Source organism: Bos indicus x Bos taurus, chromosome 9, assembly GCF_003369695.1.
Source record: "Bos indicus x Bos taurus breed Angus x Brahman F1 hybrid chromosome 9, Bos_hybrid_MaternalHap_v2.0, whole genome shotgun sequence".
Taxonomy (NCBI): Eukaryota; Metazoa; Chordata; class Mammalia; order Artiodactyla; family Bovidae; genus Bos; species Bos indicus x Bos taurus.
In genome coordinates, this window is record NC_040084.1 from 90,339,283 (window position 1) to 90,359,686 (window position 20,404).

A 20,404-nucleotide genomic window follows, 5' to 3' on the forward strand; every position below is an offset into this window, starting at 1 on the left:
CTATTTGATAACCCAGCTTTACAAAGGACCCTGAATGCCTTACAAAGGATTCCCTTTATGAGTCAATTTAAAAAATCAAAGGTCAAACATATATGCCTCCTAGAGACAGGCATTTTTGTCTGTTTTGTTCTTTAATAAATCTGAATCTCCCAGAACAGAGCCTGTCACTTAATAGATACTCAATAAGTTTGGCCACTGGAAAACACCCTGATGCTAGGAAAGATTGAGGGCAGGAGAAGAGGGCAACAGAGAATGAGATGGTTGGATGCTATTACTGATTCAATGGACGTGAGTTTGAGCAAACTCTGGGAGGCAGTGGAGGACAGGGAAGCCTGGCGTGCTGCAGCTCATGGGGTTGCAAGGAGTCAGACACGACTGAGTGACTGAACAACATTGACAAAGTATTTGTTAAAAGAGAAACTTCACTGGGTGAGTCACACAAAAAGTCTGCTTCTCATTCAGCATCAATCCTCTTCTACTTCACAACTTTTTTTCCAAAACCACTTGTTCTCCATCCCCAGATTATTCCTATAGAAGCCAAATGCAGTGGGACATTAGAAACAACCAACCCCAAGACATTACACAAAGTGAATTTGATTTCTGCTTTGTGGTCTGAAAGACCTGCAGTTAAACACTGATTTCTTCCTTTCGTTTTTATGATCTGAACTTTCATTTTCTGTTTATCTCTCTACTTTTGAATGACAGCTCACTACTCTGCCTTCAAATAAGAGAATGCACATAAACGAAAATTAACCTTATTTCATATCACATTCAAAAGACTGCTTTCCCAGTGAATTTGTGACTTTTAGCACTCATTTTCATTTTGAAATTTGTATTCATAGCTGGTCAAAACTATGGTAATTTACTTTTGCTCATTTCACAAGGCAACACTTACTAGATTGACAGCCCCTTGTGGAACAAGTTAACAAAAAATAAGTAGAAAATTCTTTGTTCACGTTTTTACGAACTTTTTTGACAGCCAAACATTTGGTCAGTTGACTAAATAATACATTTAATATTATGATCAAAATTTCTCATTCAGCATGCAAAGAAAACTAGATTATTATTTTTATTCTGTCTTCTAAGCTGAAAAAACTTTTTGTCATTTTGGATGTTTTCAGTAAAACCATTAGGAAAAAAAGCAATTTCTAACATTTGTTCCAGGACATCTTTCTTCTATCTCTGAGCTAAAATATTAGAGTTGAGAAGATGGTAGAAAAAAGAACCCATTATTTTTGTGGACTCAGATAGTTTCAAGGTACCTTTTGAGCTTATTATGCTCCGTGATTCTAAACCTCCTTGTCTGTCTACAACCTTGGGGAAATTCCACTACTTCTAAAATGCTATACCTGTACCCTAGAGTCTGGAAGCAAAGCCCAAAACGGGGCTCAAATAATCACAATTTCTTTCAAGGATTAGGTCTAACCTTGAATGAATGAAGGATGAATAATATATGCTGTTTTTCAATATCTGCTTTTGTTTTCATATAGAAACATTTTACATTTCTCAGGGATGAATAAAAGCGATGCTCCAGGAAATTTCATAGCATTCCCTGGGAACTTTCTCCATTGATGATTTTGCTTCTCACAACCAGCAAACCTAGTCCTCTCTAAACCTAAAATAAATGTTGAAAAACACTTTTCCTGGGTTCTGCTACCCACCTCGGGCTGCCATGCCCTCTTCTCTATTTAGTCCTCACCTTGCCATAGTTCATTCAAACAACTAGTCTACATTCCTTGGTTCTCAGGTTCACCTTTTGTTGGCTTCAGTCTTAACATCAGTTAGGTTCATTTTCTTCTCCAATACACAGGTGCTTGCTTCTTTCAAAGGGCACCTCTGCTTTTCCATTTGGAAGTCAGTGATCTGATTTATACCTGAGGCAATTATTATGCATTTCTTGGACCACCCACAGACACCTCCCCCAACAGTGACACTTCCCAGCACAATAGGGGTTTTATTGTTAACTGTCTGGAGGGGCAATAAAGGGAGGTATAACTAACAGCAAAGTACTTTTAAGAGTCCTGCGACATTATTTATGCCAAAATAGCAAACAACATTTTTGAAAGATATTCTTCAAAAGTTAAGTGGGTAAAGTTAAACAGTCTCATTTCAAAGGAGAAAAAAAAAGGATTTGCCACAAAGAGTTGGACACGACTGAGCGACTTCATTTTCACTTTTCACTTTCATGTATTGGAGAAGGAAATGGCAACCCACTCCAGTGTTCTTGCCTGGAGAATCCCAGGGACGGCGGAGCCTGGTGGGCTGCCGTCTCTGGGGTCGCACGGAGTCAGACACGACCGAAGCGACTTAGCAGCAGCAGCAGCAGCAGGGCCATTTGTGGGCTTCCCAGGTGGTGCAGTAGTAAGTATCACCCGCTAATGCAGGAGACGCAAGAGACATGGGTTCAATCTCTGGGTCAGGAAGATCTCCTGGAGAAGGAAATGGCAATCCTCCAACATACTTTCCTGGAAAATTCCATGGACAGAAGAACCTGGCAGGCTACAGTCCATGGGGTTGCAGAGAATCAGACATGAATGAGTACGTGTGTGCGCGCCCACACACACACACACACACACACACACACACACACACAGGGCCCTTTGTGCTCTTCCTACTTAAGCTCCTCCCCTTAGAACCTTGATCAATGAATGAATATTCGTGAACATAACATTCATATTAGGAACCTTGCTTCTTATAAGTGGAAAGGCAAGTGTACAGAGAATCTGTGCTCTTCTTCCAAGTCCGAGTGTTCTTAAAATTCCCAGAACAAAATCTGTCATGATGATAATCATCCTTCTCAGCTAGCACTTTAGGGAGAATTTATTCCATTCCCAGAACCACCATTCGTTTAGTTTATCCCATCGATACTGAGCTGAGTTCCTCCCCATCCACAAATCATTCATTCCTTCCACACACGGTGCACCTGCTCTGTTCCTGGCATTTCCCAGTGTACTAATTTGCATTCTCTTTGGCAGAAGGAGGGAGATATGATAAATAAAATAACAGTACAGTAAATGCTGTGGGTTAAATAAAGTAGGCTGTTATTAAAGAATGACAGATCAAGGGAGGAATAAGGATGGGCCAACATTAGAGAGTACAGAAAAGGTCTTTAAAGAGGTGACATTTGAACTGAAGTGTGGGTGATGAGAAAGATCAAGAGGAGAGTTGCTTAGGTCGAGGGAGTGGATGTGCAGAGGACCTGAGGCTTCAGGGCATGTAGTGTCTCCTCTCCACTGTGTTCCTGGAACTACCCTAGAGTCTCCTACTGAGAATGCCCTTCCTTCTAATGCTACCTCACATGCTGATTTTTTAGACTCAGGAGTAACCAGACGCCTGGCTCATCTAAAATTATCACTGCCTTACTGGCTTTTACAGACTTCATCTTAATACTACATACTTGACCTTCAAGGGCTTAAAAAAGAAACTAATTCAAAGCAAGCCAGCATCTGATTCAGCAGCACCATGGTAGTGTAATATGCTACCGTTTCTTAACTGAGAATCCATAGGATATACAACTCACAGAAATTCATGCCAGGGGAAAAAAAAGACTTCTGAAAGACTGTTTTCTTCATTTACCAGTGGGTTCCAGGTAACCTGTCCAGTTAAACCCTATTACTTTGGTGGCTGGAACTTGAGAGCTGAAACTGAGCACTTCCGTTATGACAACATGCCCATCCATGTTCTGGGGCGTGCTTACTGCCCACCCCCGTTTACTTCTCTCTGTGGCTTCTTACCTATATATTGCTTACTTTTCATTGCCCTCTGTGAAAGTGCTTTTGTTTAAGCTGCCCCAAACCTTTTGGAAACAGAAAGTGCGTAAATCATTAATCACAAGTGCTTTCTAGACAATCCCAAGGAATTTCCTGATCTTACCCTCTCTGCTACATGACATAACCAGCTGCTCTTCCTTCCCTGTCTCTTTTCCAATCTTTTTTGGGAGAGAACTATAAATATGAATGAAACTGGCTAAGAGTAATTCCACTTTCTTGATTTCATGGTATATTACAGTGCCTTCACTCTCTTTTTTAAATTAATTTTTACTGGAGTATATTGTTGCTTTACAATGTCATGCTAGTTTCTACTGTACAGCAAAGTGAATCAGCCATATGTGTACATATATCCCCTCTTTTTTGGATATCCTTCTCATTTAGGTCACCACAAAGCCCTGAGTCGGGTTCCTTGAGCTACACAGTAGGTTCTCATTCATTATCTATTTTATATTCAGCCATAAAAAGAAATGAAGTTGGGTCATTTGTAAAGACATGGATAGACCCAGAGTCTGTCATACAGAGTAAAGTAAGTCAGAAAGAGAAAAACGAATATCATTTTCTTTTTAACACCTGTTTTCCCCATTCTGATCATTTTACGAATGAATGTATTGATATATATGTGTGTGTACTTTAGTTTCCTTCTTTTCCCACATGTCCATTCAACACAGATACTCTACAGGATTCTATTCCAGGTTGCTGCTGCTCCCTAAACATTTTTCTTTGGTAATCACTTACTACCACCACCTGTAATAAAAGATTTTCAAGGTTTATCTCTAGCTGAAACCTCTCTCCTGAGTCTATACTCCAGATTCCCCGGAGCCATTTGAACTGAGGAGTCAGAATGAGGCCTTGCTGTTCTTTTACCCTCCAAACCCTTAACTCATCTCCATAACATCTCTGCCAACTGTTTATCCACTGAGCATTTGGCAGTAAACTCATCATTTTTCAAGGCAGCCCATCTACCAAGCCAGCTTTGACTGTTAAACAGTTATTCTCAATAGGATAGCAAAATCTATCTCAATGACACGTGCCCACTGGTTCTAATGCTATTTTTAAGACAGTGATTAAGACAGTGGTAAATACAGTTCATGATGGAAGACTGGTGTGCTGCAGTCCATGGGGTCACAAAGGCTCAGACATGACTGAGCAACTGAACTGAACTGAAAGACAGTGGTTCAGTGGTAAAGAATCTGCCTGCAGTGCAGGAGATGTGGATTCGATCCTTGTGTCAGGAAGATCCCCTGGAGAAGGAAATGGCAACCCACTCCAGTATTCTTGCTTGGAGAATCCCACGGACAGAGGAGCCTGGCAGGCTATGGTCCATGGGGTTGCAAAGAGTCAGACACAACTGAACGACTAAACAACAACTAACAGCTAGGTTACTTAAATGCCAAATTTACATTTGATACAGGGCAATGTCTGTATTATCTCCTTACTCTGCCATGTGGTTTTGTTATTCCCGTTATGTCACTGGGGCAATTTAAAATGAGTCTAATCATTTTGCATGGCTCTTCTCCAAATGGAGAAACACACATATTCTCTAGGGAAACCACTCTACTCTATGTTAAAAAAGTACAAATGCCTCCAATAACCACTTCTCCCATGAATGACTGGTTTCTGTTCATTTTACTATTTGTATCACAAAACTGTAACCAGGGTGTCCAGAAGGAAAGAAATTCAAAACAGCATTCTAGTTGTGGTTTGAACACTGGGACGGCCCAGAGGGATGGTATGGGGAGGGAGGAGGGAGGAGGGTTCGGGATGGGGAGCGCATGTATACCTGTGGAGGATTCATTTTGATATTTGGCAAAACTAATACAATTATGTAAAGTTTAAAAATAAAATAAAATTGGAAGAAAAAAAAAAAAAAAAAGAAAAATGCAGAACAGTACAGAAGTGTCCTCAACTTCCTTCTAGACACTCTGTGCCTCTACTGACATAGCTAAGAGCAGACTTGTTGCTTACTACTGAATCAACCGGGCTTTTAATCAACAACCCTGATAGATCTGGCAAAGCCTTCCTCAAGCTGAATTCAGCCTCTTCATTAGCTTGGTTTCTCCAGGTCTTAATGGCATCTGCATTACCTAGATATACAGGCTCAAATCTACATTGGGTTTAAGGGTCTTTTCACATCTTCTAAATTTCAATGGTGACCAAGTCTTGAAAGCTCTGAGTGGAATAGGTTTTCATGATATCATCTTCCCAACTGCCTTCAGTTAGCCTTTGGATATTTTCCCAATTCAGGCCTCATCTTCTCTCACCTGAAGAGTTGAAATCGTGTTCCTGCTGCCTTCTCCTCCCCTCTGCCCAGACCTGACATGTACAGTCTTCATCCTGTAATGTCCTATTTATTCGATACCCATGGCACTCTGCCCCGATCAAGGACGATGCTAGCTTTTCACTTGGATATTAACACCCACCAGTATCTGCCTCCTTCTCAACTTTATCCTGTGATTTCCTGCCCGTGCTTTGTACTTCTGGAAAACTGTGCCACAAAGTATTTTTCGACTTTCCCTAGTTCTGCGCCTTTCTTTCTTTACATTGTCTCTGAGCCTGGAAGGCCATTCTTTGTCAAATTTCCATCTTTCAGTACTTTGAAAAAATGTTACCACCTCCAAGAAATGTTTACCAGATTCTGGTCTGACCACCTAAAATGAATCGAAAGTTCCTCACAGCATTTTATTTCTCTCCTAGAACAGAATAGTAATAGCAATTTACATACCCATTTTCTTTTTTCAACTAGTCTTTAGGTTCCTTCAGCCTCGGCTATGATTCACTTAATGATACTAAATCCCAATTCTCAGTGGTAAAGAATCTGCCTGCCAATGCAGAAAACGCAGGAGACTTAGGTTTGATCCCTGGGCCGGGAAGATCCCCTGGAGGAGGACAAGGCAACAGACTCCAGTATTCTTGCCTGAAAAGTGCCATGAGCAGAGGAACTTGGCAGGAGGGCTCACAAAGAGTTGATCACGACTTAGCGACTGAGCACACATATTCCCAATTACAGAGTAAGGCTCCAGTGAGTTGCATTAATTGTGAATAAGGAGGCAGGAAACGAAAACGGTGAGAGGGATGAGTAGCTGAATCTGAAGGCTAGTTGGGAACAGAATGCAAACACTTGGAAAACCAGACCCACGCGGGCCATTAACAGGTGCACCAAAAGACCACTCTTTTTCCATCATTTCTGCCTGTTCATAATTTAATTTTTTAGATTGTAGGGTCCAATATCAAGCACAGTTCCAGTTCTTCCTTCTTTTTCCGTGAGATCTAACCAGACTTGACCAGACTTGGACTTTCCTGGGACTAGTGGTCAGGGGCCAGAACACTCAGTGCAACATAGATTTTGGTTGTAATCAGCAGCTTCACTGTAATTACTTTCAGTGTTTCTGCTAAGCCATAAATCCACATTCCCTTAAAAATAATCTCCTCCAAACACACTTGTCACTCCCTCAAAGTCTTAATAAATAGTTTGGACGTTAAGTCATTGTGCTGTCCACTGCTCAATAAAACAATGTGCATTTATTCATTGCTGGTATTTTAAAGCAAAATGTAAAGATCTCTTTGTCACACAAAAAAAGTTAATTTTATGCAAGATGGACTTAGGAGTAGTGACATTTAAAAAGAAAATTTGGAGCAGATTTCCTATCAATGCAGTTGAATTTGAGTATCACCTACAAGAATTTTTAACTATTCAACATAACCTATGTCAAGTCAAGAAAAGTGCTCTACATTTTTTTCCATCCTGGAATTTACACTTATTTGATGAAATTCTACCTCATGAAACACTACTTGTATTACTCAGATGTTCAGTCAATGAAAAAACTGAATTAAGGGGAAAAAAATTACCTTCTTAAGATTAGATCACATGAATTTACAAAACTGGAGGTGGTTACATAATACAGCGGAGTTACATAATAATGTACTGAATGACATTATACCTTAAGAGGTACTAAGTTTGTAGCTAACAGTCTTGTTTTCTGAGCCCAGTCTTTCTGTTTTTTACTTGAGTTTTATTCTTACCTCAGTGTACCTCCCCTTGGATTTTCAAGTATGCATTTTCCCCTCCCAGCATTTGGCTATGACTACACAAGCATCAGGTCAGTTATTTCCTGCTCTCAACTCACAAACAAAAAGGAAAGCCATACCCACATACTCAGACACCGACACTCAAAATCATCTTTTTAAAATATTAAACTTTGGTGACAATTCCAATGTACAAGAATTTCTCTATGCTTGCTTTTCAGCATAAAAAAATATACAGAAATATATAGCATAGCTATGCCTTGCTGCTGCTGCTGCTGCTAAGTCGCTTCAGTCGTGTCCAACTCTGTGTGACCCCATAGACGGCAGCCCACCAGGCTCCCCTGTCCCTGGGATTCTCCAGGCAAGAACACTGGAGTGGGTTGCCATTTAGTGCTTTCAAAAGAGATACTCATTTTCCTTTGGTTTTATCTAGTGAGTCTTGCCCACATGAAACTCATAGGTCATCAGCAAAATGCTGTATAGTAGTTCTGAGTGAAATAAATTGAGAGATAGGTTCAAACCCCAAATTACTACAAATGGTTACTTATTAACAGCCCAATTAAAGCTTTGAAGATAAGTAAGTTAAATCTGCTGGCTGAAATGAGCTTATTTTCAAGTTAATTCATTCATAATGCCAATTCTTTCATTACTATATATAGCTAAATTAACTGTACATTCACAGCATTTTGCTAGGAAGGACTTGAAGCCTTCACCCTGGTTTTACAAATAATATCAAATCATCCTAGATCAAGAAAAATCTAGTTGCTAGACTTAGAAATCATGTAGGTGATTTCAACAAGTAGGTGCTGAAGATGGTTTTCTTTAAAAACAAATTTATTTTTTTTCATATCTGAAAAGAGTATTCTGGATTTCTGGTCAATTGTGTTGTTTTAGTTGCTAAGTCATGTCCAACTCTTTTGTGACCCCCATGGGCTACAGCCCACCAGGTTCCTCTGTCCATGGGATTTCCAAGGCGAGAATACTGGAGTGGGTTGCCATTCCCTTCTCCAGGGGATCTTCCCAAGCCAGGGATTGAACCCAAGTATCTGGCATTGGCAGGCAGATTTTTTATCACTGAACCACCAGGAAGCCCCTCTGGTCAATTTACTATATTACAAAATTTGTTATCAGTGAAAGAACTGCGATCATACTAGGGGAAAAAATGACAATATATTTATCGTATGGGAAATGTGGGTCCTCAGGAAGGGTGGGGTTATCACTTTCTCTATCTCCCTTTGCTTACCCCCTCCCCCAACATACCCAAAATAACATCCCAATTATATATACCCAGGGTAGCCTTTAAGTGGGGGGAGAGGGGTAGGCACAGTACACTTGTATGCAGACAAATGCGGTCACTTTAAAGAGGGAGATTTGGGAGTTGCGGCGGGTCCACAAAGACGGCTGAGCCTCAGGTCTTCTATGGTTTGGACTTGGTGGCTGGTAAATCATCCACCGAGCTCCAGCGAACCACTTCCTATTTTCCCTTCCCCTTATCTGAGCCTCTGCTTAGAGCTTTCTTTAGGAGCAGAGATTTCTACACTTGGAAGTCAATGAGCCTAAAATTCCTAAATCCTCAGGAGATCCTTTCTCATTACTTCCACATCATCTCCAGTTATGACTTGTAAACTAAGAACACCCAGGGCTCAACTGATGCAAACAAAATAATACTAAGTTGAAGAAGCTTCTATGTGAACTTGCAGAAAGAGGCCATGTTTAATCTTTTTTTTTTTTGCATCCAAAATCATATCGCAGGGCCTGGCATATAATATATGCTTGAGAATGTTTATGAATGTTCACTTAACAGGTTGGTTAAACAAGCTGCTCAGGAAAGAATAACACGGCAACATGGCAGACACTAGGGGAACAGCTTTCATATTAATTAAGGACCCATTAGTCAAGACAACTACTGACAAGAAACAAAAATGCCTTTAAGCACTTACCATCTACTGGATGCTTCTTGGGTTTATCTTAATTATTGTAATTATTCTTGGGTTTATTTTTCATTGTTTAACTCTAGTACAGTATCAGAGAAGGCAATGGCACCCCACTCCAGTACTCTTGCCTGGAAAATCCCATGGACGGAGGAGCCTGGTAGGCTGCAGTCCATGAGGTCGCTAAGAGTCGGACATGACTGAGCGACTTCACTTTCACTTTTCACTTTCATGCATTGGAGAAGGAAATGGCAACCCACTCCAGTATACTTGCCTGGATAATCCCAGGGATAGGGGAGCCTGGTGGGCTGCCGTCTATGGGGTCGCACAGAGTTGGACACGACTGAAACGACTTAGCAGCAGTACAGTATATAACAGTTGCATGTGCGTCCTAAGTCACTTCAGTCACGTACTCTTTGTGACCTTATGGTTGTGACCTTATGGACTGCAGCCCACCAAGCCCCTCTGTCCATGGGATTCTTCAGGCAAGAATACTGGAGTGGTCTGCCATGCCCTCCTCCAGGGATCTTCTCAACCAAGGGGTCAAACCCATGTCTTTTAAGTCTCCTGAATTGGCAGGCAGGTTCTTTACTGCTAGTGCTGCCTGGGAAGTCCCATAACAGTTCCATAGTGATTGTCAATACATGACAAATTATAGACATTATTTTATTTAATCACTCAACATTTTTAAGATACATACAATCAGTCTTCAATTTACAGATAATGATAGTAAGACTCAATAATGTTAAGGCTAAATCTCTGGCTGTTTGCATCCAAAGTTTGAACTCTTTGTACCAAATTGCATTCCCTGCTTCTAAAGTCTCTTTCAAGGGGAATTTTCCATATGCTTTTTCACACCCTTTAAATTAAATCACACAGTTGCCACTCTTGTTACAGCAGACTTTCAAATCTTTGTTGATTTTGATTAACTGAAGCCTGAAAAAGGAAAAGAGTTGAGGTAAAAAGGGCGGAGATTTGAGGTAGTTTTCTTAGAACCAAAATGGATTTGTAAAATCTCTAGATTAGACAGCCTGTCATAATATGCCAAAAAACATAAAAACTAAGCCCCTACCATTTATTGAAATACAGACTGTTGTCAACTTTCACAAAAGAATTTTCCTTGAATTTAACTCATGATGCCACTGGGAAGCCCCAAGATAATTAAAGAAATGAAATAAACACTTACCTGCTCATTCATTTATGTCATAATTTCCCCTGGGTTGTGTCTGTTTAATGTAATGCCATGGCTCTTGAATTATAACCTTTGTATTTCAACAGCCAATCAGAAGTTCCTTGAAAAGCCTGTGACCTAATCCAAGGAAGTAAATATTTGCTTTGTGAACCACATTCATTGTCTATAATAAAATTATATTTATTGACACAGAGTTTTTTTTTTTTTTTAATCTCAAACACAAAGTTTAAGGAATTCAGAGAGATTTTAGATGTTTACTACTCATGCTAGAATTTCAAGTATAAAGCACTTACAGAGTTTAGCAAAAAAAGCCTGCGCATCTAGTAAACAGTAGAGCAAGAATGAAAATCCAGTTCTATTTGAAACTTTGAAGCTTTTCTGTTCCACCAGACCTCACTGTTCCTCCTATAGGGGCCTCTTGTTCATTATAAATTCCAGGTTCACACATTCTGTATTACTGAGGCTTTACAATATTTGATAAACTGCAACCAGTAACAATTATAAAAAATTTTACACTCTCTAGGTAGTTTAACAGCTAAGGGGCTTTATAGATTTTCCAAGCTAAATATTTAAGCTTTTGAAACCAATTGTCTATAGACACAGAATTAAAAAATTAAAAACCAGGAACTTATCAGAGCACTCAATCACATGAAACACTACAGCACAGACTCATTAAGGTACCAGATTAATCTCAACTTTTAAATATTTAAGTTTCACCTCCAATTAAAAAATGAAGTAAGTTAGGATTCCAATACGACATGGCCTTATAATGAAACTTACTTGATTTCATTCTGGTGAGAAACTTCAATTAATGCTCTGGAGGACCTCCATTGACTTGCCTATTTCCTTTCAATCTCACTTATCTAGGGAAATCTCAAAAGTTTACACTGGCAACTGGCAGAAACAGTCAATGGAAATCTGAGAACTTGTCGTGTGTTGGGTTGCCACAAAGTTCAGGTTCTTCTGTAAGATACATCTTCTTGTTAGTACGGTGTGAGTGCACATGCATAGTACACAAAAACGATAGACCTCAATGAGTAAGAGGAAATATGTGCTTTGGAAGGCCCAAGCATGGTGGCAAGTGGCGGTAAGTTATGGATACCACAGCAGCCCGAATCACACGGCTGATCCTTCTCCAGCCTTTGGTGATGTTTACTTCACTCCACGTGAGAGGGAGTCAGTTCAACTACAATCATCCCAGTAGTCTGCCACTTGTCTTCTTTGTCACTAAGCACTTGCTTTCTTTCTTTGCTTGTGCCTTGTCTCTTAACATTAACATTAGCATTTCAAATACATAAAATCATTCAGAATACAGTGGACAAGGTGGCAGAAGACTTGAACAAGTGATCCTCAAGACAAAAAAAAAAAAGCTGCTGTAAGCATGTCGAATAAAATTATAAGCATTCTTAGTAACCAAAGAAATAAAAGTTTGAAAATATCATTTTCACACATCAAATTAGTAATGATTTTTTAAAAGATGATATTACTTTGGAGAGATCTAGATACCCTAAGTATCAAGCCTAAAGGGAAAAAATGCCATAAAAACCTATGCCTAAGAATGCACATCACTTAAAACAGTAAAATATTGAAAATAACATAAACATTGAAAGATTAACTAATAAACTGAAATGCATAAGGTGAACTATTTTGCAGTCACTAAATTATATTAAAAATACTGATTTCAGTTTCTTGGAAAATGCCAACAAAGTAATGTCTGTTGTTTGTAAAAGCAAGTATGAAACTCTATAATGTGATTCTAATTCTTTAAAAAAAAAATGCCTGTTGACTCATAGGAAATGAATTGGTCATAAACTGCCTCATATATTCAGTAGCAGTTTTTTAGGCTTTGGAAGACATGCTAGGCACATACCCAGCACTTTATATACACTGTACTATATTTATGCTTGCAAACATCTCAGGAAGTGAGTGTTTATCCTTATTGTCATATCTGAAGAAACTGAGGCTCAAAGCAGGTAAGTAATTTGACCATGGTGACAAAGCTATTAAACAGAGGAGCCAGGACAAAAACTAAAGTCAACTTGCCCCAAAGCTTGTGTTCATCATGCCCATGCCTGCCCACAGGTAATTTAAACTTTAATCAAAGTTTGAAACAGATCAACAATAGCAGTATTATGGCAAAAACACGAATATTCACAAAGTGACAATTCTAAAAATGGCTTCCTCCAAAGATGCAGGACTATGAACATGATCCTTAGACTCTCAAACTAGTATATTTGGTAATGTACATGAGCACTCTTCTAAACAAATGTAAAAATCAAGGAAATCTTTTGTGATCTTTGCCAACTCTGCAAAATTCATTCATTGAATAAGCCCTTATTTAATATTTGCCTGTTGCCAGATATTATGCTAGGTATTGGCACAGCAGCAGGAATAACAAGAGAAAGGAATTTTGGGGGGATATTAGGGAAGTCTCTGGGAGGAAAGTGGAGATGGGAAGAGATGGTGAGGGTAAATATAATATAACATTAAAAGACCTGGCTACCTAAATCTAAGGACTGTTTCATTTCTTTAACACTTCCATAAACATTTATAGTATTTCTGAGGATCCAGGTCACTCCCTGGAAATAACATATAATTTTAAACCTCTATAATGAATTCACGTTTATACTCTACCTGTAATAATCAAGTGAAATAAAATACTTTTTACTATCATGTTACCTGATGGTTCAGTGGATAAAGAATCCACCTGCAATGCACGAGACACAGGAGATGTGGTTTTGATCCCTAGGTCAGGAAGATCCCCCTGGAGGAGGAAATGGCAACCCACTCCAGTATTCTTGCCTGAAAAATCCACAGATAGAGGAGCCTGGTGGGCTACAATCCGAAGGGCTGCAGAGAGGTGGACACAACTAAGCACAGCACATAAGCAACTTTATTCTCATCCACGATGTGTACAGTGGCCCTTGTATTTGCCCTTCTGGGTGGTGCAATACATTTTCACTGTTAAGTAAGCAGAGTTGGGCTATCCGAAAAAGAATTCTCAGCAGAAATGCAGTTGGATAGGTTCCCATCTCTCTTGGCTCCATATTTCCTTATCCATGCCCCCCTTTGACTTTTCCAGAAAAGCCCATGTCTTTTAGCAAATGGGTTTCTAATATGAAGGCCACTATCTCTACAACTGCAAATTAACAGGTAAATGCTTTCTTACTTTTAATCCTCAAGTCAACCAGAATTTTTATCAATTTACTTTTGGATTTGGCTGTGATAATAAGGTCAAACGGGTGAGGATATAAACATTTCTCCTTTTCTTCAAAGGCCCTGGCCCTAGTGGTAAGAAATGTTAAGGAATTTTTGAAAATTATTACTATTATTTTAAAAAGCCTAAGACGTTTAGGACAACTCTTCATGAGCCCACGGACTGTAGCCCACCAGGCTCCTCTGTCCTTGGAATTCTCCATGCAAGAATACTGGAGTGGATAGCCATTCCCTTCTCCAGGGGATCGTCCGGATCCAGGGATTGAACCTGGGTCTCCTACATTGCAGGCAGATTCTTTACCATCTGAGCCAACAAGGAAGCCCAGATCTCTGTAGAAAGATCCCTAAAGGCAGAGAGAGATCTATTTGAGCAGGAAAAGCTGGATGTCTTATTAATGAACAGGAATAGCAAATTAACTCTTTCTGTTAATTCTCTTCCGTAGGGATTAAAAACCAAGGAATAGTTGAGAAGCCAGAGCAAAAGGGTAGAATTTGGCACAACAAACACCTTCTGTTGCTTGTTTTGTAAATTAGGTGGGTCTCTTGAAATGGCAACCCACTCCAGTGTTCTTGCCTGGAGAATCCCAGGGACAGGGGAGCCTGGTGGGCTGCCGTCTATGGGGTCGCACAGAGTCGGACACGACTGAAGCGATTTAGCAGCTTAATCTTTCAGACTACAAATTCAGGAAGAAGGATAAAGTGCCCATGGCTCTGAGATCAGGTGGCATTGTCATGGAGATTCATCTCATTTAATAAATGATACCATCCAATCCTTTGTAAATAAACACTTTTCTCATCTCCAAAAACTGTAAATAAACTACCCTACCATGACTTCTTTAAATATAGTTTTTTAGATTATTAAAATAGTGAATGTCTACTCTCCCATGAGTGTGCTAATTATTGTTTTAGTTAATGCTAACAGAAAAAACAGCTTAATAATAGAAACTTAGTTGGAGGAGGTCAAACGGCTCATTCATTTGAATTAATGAATACAAATCAGCTTTTCATTAGGTATTAGTGCAAAATGTATGTTTCACAGATAACTGCTATTGTTGTCATAAGAAACAATACAATTTACCCAAAGTGTTTCACAGTTTTCGAAAGTATTTAATACACATAATGTCTAGCAGCTATGAAACCAAGACAGAAAGATTATTTCTCATTACAAGAGTGAAAACTGTTTCTCATTTCTCCAATTAAATGATTTTCAGAGAGTTCACCACCCGGAAAACCAGTGTATGTGAATGCCGGAAATGCAGACGACAGTCTCAGAAACGCTTATTGTAAACGGGAATCAAATACAAGATTGCTCTCATTATTATTTGTGACAACCATCCCATGATGGAAAGAGTCTGGCTGTATAACAATTTTTAAAAAGAAAAAGAAACAACTGTGGGAAGACTGCAAAGTTCTCTAGACAAACCTTCGAGTGCCTCTTTTTAAAGAAGGAAACGTTTATGTAAAGGTCAGAGTGGCTAGGAAAACTACTATGCCAGGAGCCAGGGTCAGTCTTGCCAGAGCGACCGAGATTGTCCCAGGTGAGTGAGTGTCCTTTCAGGGGGTTCCGGACGGAGGTGGGGGGCGCAGGGCGTGTCTCCCGCACACTGGGCATCTTTTTTGGCCAAGGCGACCCTTGCTCTGTCTCCAGGAGCCCAGGGACTCCCGAGGCTGGCGCGGGCTGCCGGGGAAGCCCTGCCAGCAGCCTCCCGCTCGCCAGGAGCATCTCCCCATCCGTGGTTTCCGAGACCAGCTCTGTCTCTCCGCCATCCTCAAGTCCTCCGACATTTTTCAGAGACAGGGAGGCAGGGAGTAGAGGAAACGGCCGAGTGTCTGCACCCAGCCTCTGCCGCAGCACAAGAAGAGGCAGAGGAGGAGGAAGGCTGGCGAGTCAGCCGCTATTAAACTGGAATTCTAGCGATAATGGAAAGAATCAGTATCACCTATAGCAAGAGTCCCGGATACACCCACCCGGGCAGCGGCTAGGGGGTTGGTGGGCGTTCCACCTCCTCGCCCCTGGATGGCTGTAAAATCTACCCCAAGCAGTGCACACTGGAACTCCCTTTCCTCTGACCAAAAGGAGGGCAAAGAACAAAAGAGAGGCCCCCATCCCCTACACACACACACACACACACACACCTCAGCTATTTTACCGACGCTCAAGGTATGCATTTTTGCACTGACCCCACCCCCCCTCCCCTTACACCTTCCCCACCTGCATTTTCCCAAAGGTAAAGAAAGAAGAAAATACCACCCCGAGGTGCTCGTTCGATTGGACACTGTTAATTTCACATTCGGTTTGCTAACAAGCAGCCGACCAAATCTACTGGACCTTGCGCCCCCGCGGGGTCTCCCGCCGCCGCCGCCGCCCCCCGGCCCTCGCTTGGATCCCCTAGGCGCCGGGATCTCCGCTGGGGGAACCCGGCTCGAGGTTCCCGGGGCGGGCAGGACACTCGCCCAACGGGTCCGCAGCAGCCGGAGGGCGACGAGCGCACCGCGCCGAGGCTGCAACGCGGGATTCAACTTCCCAGACCCGCGGCGCGGCCCCCGCTTCCTCCCGCGGGGCCCCGGAGCGGCCCAGAGACCCCTCGCGCCGGCCGACTCCCCCCGCCGGCGCACCGACAGTTGCACTCTCCGCCCCCTCTTTCCTTCCCCTCCGCACCCAACCCCTATTACCTTTAAAAAAAAAAAAGGACCCATCGGTGCAAAGCAGACATTTTGATGCCATTGACTTAGCACCGCTCAGGATCGGAAGCAACATCTTACCCAGTCGCCTGGAGGTGTGGGCAGCGCAGCGATGGGTCCGGGGGCGCGGGGCTGAGCGGCTCGGTCCTCTAGCGGAGCCGGTTTGCTGCCATCCGCCCAACTTCAGCACCCGGCGGGCGAGGAGAGAGGGAGCCAGGCGGGGATGAAGGGGCGGGGGAGCGGGGGAGGAGGGAGAGGTGGGCGGGGAGGGAGCAGGCGCCGCTAGGTAGCGCGCATGCGCCCCGCGGGCGGGCGCAGCCCCTCGCCCGGCTCGGCCGGAGGTGCAGCCGCGGCCCCCGGCCGCGTGAGTCACCGCCCCGCCCCTCCCGGGGCTCCGGCCCCCGCGCGCCCGCCTTGCCTCGGCGCCCGCTGCGCTCGGGGACTCGGTGTGGGGCTCCGGGTCGCCGCCCCTGGGGTCCGCGGCTTCGCGGGCACCTTGGGAGACCTGGGAGCCTCCCTGGATGAGACAGGCTCTCGCGCCTAGACGCCTTCCAACTTCAGGTTCCCCCGCAGCCCGCGTTCATTTTGCGGTTTAGATGATGTGAAAACAGAAGCCTGTCTTTTAAGAAACAAAACAGGTGCAAGAAGGGCGGGGGGGGGGGGGGGGAGTGTCCCATTGGAAGCCGTCCTTGGGGGTTCAAAGAAGTATGAGGTTAAATTAAGCAAGTGTTGCTTCCCAGGAGACTCTACTTTTATCAAGGGTTCTTATTTTACTGAAGTCCTCAGCCCCGAATCTCACCCTCTTCCCTAAGAATGATCGCAGGTGCTCTCTCTCGGGCCTGGGCATATGTCTTGTCTCGGACATCAGGACCCCTGGAGCCAGAATTTTGAGTGAGAGAAGCTGATGTCAGGGCAAGAGTCCTGGATTACTAGCTGAGGTGTTGATGCTCAGGCTGGAAGCAGCCTTCCAGGTCAGTTCCATAGCGATTAGGTCTGATAATTGTGCAGTTCGAAAGCGGAGCCCAGCTTGATAGTGAAGGAGCTTTGGGTACTTACTGCATCCTGAGCGTTAGATTGCATCTCCAATGATTAGATTGAAGTGTTTGTGAGGGTGAATTAGGGAAGCGGGTGTCTCTTCAGATGTGACATCTGTGGGAAGAGAAGTGAGTTCCTGGCAGGAATGATTAGGCTTTTTTCCCCCCTCATTCTTATTTAAAATGGATTGCCTGTAAATATGGGCTTCCCAGGTAAATCAGCCCGTAAAGAATCCGCCTGCCAATGCAGGAGATAGGAGACCCGGGTTCATCCCTGGGTGGGGAAGATCCCCTGGAGTAGGACATGACAACCCACACCAGTATTCTTGCTTGAAAAATTCCATGGATAGAGAAGCCTGGCAGATTACAGTCCATGAGGTCATAGAGTTAGACTGGACTGAGCACCCTGCACACTTGTAAATCTGTATGGTTTCCCATTGCTGTGTGTTCATACATTCAAACACTGTTATCATTATATCAGGCTCCTTTACTGAACACCAACCTAGACTCCCCCATCTCCACCCCCTTCTCCACTGAATTGTGTCTCTGCTTGCTCCAGGGCCTTCCTCTCTAGCTAATCCTGACTTTGAGTACTAGTGCTCTTCACAGGGTATTCCCTGGGCTTGTGCTGGTCTGCAGATTGTTCCATATTCATCTGTGGTGAGAGCTACCTATAGAAATTGAGAGGAAGAGCAGAAACTGAGAAGAAAATGATAGCAATTTGGTATTGCCTTGGCATCCAAGCACATTAGTTAGTTGGACTTTGTTTTATTCGTAAAGGTTTTGTTGAATTTTCCTAGAATATTGGTCCACACGGTGCATCGAAAAGAAAAAAGTCCTCCTCCAAAAATTGGTTTGAGCAGCACCACATTCTATATAACTTGCAGATTTATATCTCCATCTGACCTCTCACAGAGCTCTTTTACATCCTCAGCTACTTTTACATCATTGTGTTTGTGCTTGGTCACTCAGTTGTGTCCAATTCTTTGCAACCCTGTGGACTATAGGCCTCCAGGCTCCTCTGTCCTTGGGGATTCTCCAGGCAAGAATCCTGGAGAGGGTTGCCATGCACTCCTCCTTTTACATCTCTGCTAAGTCACAGTCGTGTCCGACTCTGTGCGACCCCATAGACAGCAGCCCACCAGGCTCCCCCGTCCCTGGGATTCTCCAGGCAAGAACACTGGAGTGGGTTACCATTTCCTTCTTCAATGCATGAAAGTGGAAAGGGAAAGTGAAGTCGCTCAGTCGTGTCTGACCCTCAGCGACCCCATGGACTGCAGCCTTCCAGGCTCCTCCGTCCATGGGATTTTCCAGGCAAGAGTACTGGAGTGGGGTGCCATTGCCTTCTCCTTTTTACTCCTAGATCCAATTAATTAACAAGTCCTGTCATCTCTAAAAGGTGTCCCCAGTTCATCTACTTCTCTCCCGTCCCATTGCTGTAGCCTCGGTCTAAGCCTCTGTCAACCCATTCTCCAAACAGTAGCCGGGTAGTTTTTAAAAAATATGACCAGGTCACATCATGCTTCTCTTTAAACTCTCCAGTGAGAGTTTGTTGCACTTTAAATACAAACCCTAATCCTTACCACAGCAGAGAAGTTTCTATTTAATCTTGCCCTAGCCTGATTCTCTTATACCATGCTCGAATAGGCCATAGCTTTGAGTGCTAGAGCCACATTGCCCTGTGACTTTTACTTTCCTGAATAAGTCTACTTGCTGTTCCTTTTGTCTGGATGCCTCTGCACCCCCGCTACTCCTTTACATAGTAGGCTCCTAAATATCCCACAGGTCTCTGCTGAGATATCACTTACTCCAATAGGCTTTATCTAACCAACTACCCAGTGTAATGTACCCCGGCATTCTTCTCTGTTGGATCCCCTTGCTTTATTATCTTCCACACATTATTCACTCTCTGAATCAGCTTCTATTTGTTTACTTGTATATTATCTCCTCATTCCCCTCTAGAAGAGAGTCTTTCATTGTTTTAACAAGATTTGACACATCCTACATACTCAGTATTTAGTGAATGAGTGCATGATTGAATGAATAAATAACACACTGAGGAAGAATATTCTGTTTTCCCTGACACTTCATCTTGGGTCCTCCTTGCTGCTGGTCAGAATCTCTTGGGTCCCAGAAGTACACAGATAGACCGTTTTGTTTCCCCTGTCCCCTCATCAAAGACAGCTCCATGGAATGACATGCGTTTCAACTCGATGCCGGAGTAGCATTCCTAGAACCAACTTTAATGCAAATATACTTGATAAGAAAAAGATCCTTGCTTCTGTGAACTTCCCTAAATTGTAATCATGGCTGTTTGGGCAGTTGCTTGCACCTGGGACAACTTGACTCTTCTGCTGATCATTCATTGCTGAATCCTAATGTTACCGCTTGGTGACTTCCTTTCCTAGCTGTCGGGTGTTATGTCATCCTTTATATGTTAGCCAGAAGCTTCAATGACAGCACTCTAGGAACTGGATGAGTTGCCACATTCTAAGTGTTAGAGAAAATGAGTGGAACCAGCCACTTCTTAATGACTTTCATCACTTACAGTGTGTA

At 42.6% G+C, this 20,404-nt stretch overlaps 1 protein-coding gene across 4 annotated transcripts in view; it reads right to left on the reverse strand.

Annotated features, from left to right (window-relative positions):
- RGS17 (regulator of G protein signaling 17) overlaps positions 1-17,049 on the reverse strand; it is a 98,517-nt gene extending 81,468 nt beyond the window's left edge. For 2 of the 4 annotated variants that reach the window (XM_027551895.1, XM_027551894.1), the window contains exon 1: positions 16,896-17,049. The gene's annotated coding sequence lies outside the window, so the exon portion shown is untranslated. The remainder of the gene's footprint in view (positions 1-16,895) is intronic. The other 2 variants (XM_027551893.1, XM_027551892.1) reach the window with 2 other exon arrangements.
- Between the last annotated feature and the right edge of the window lie 3,355 nt (positions 17,050-20,404).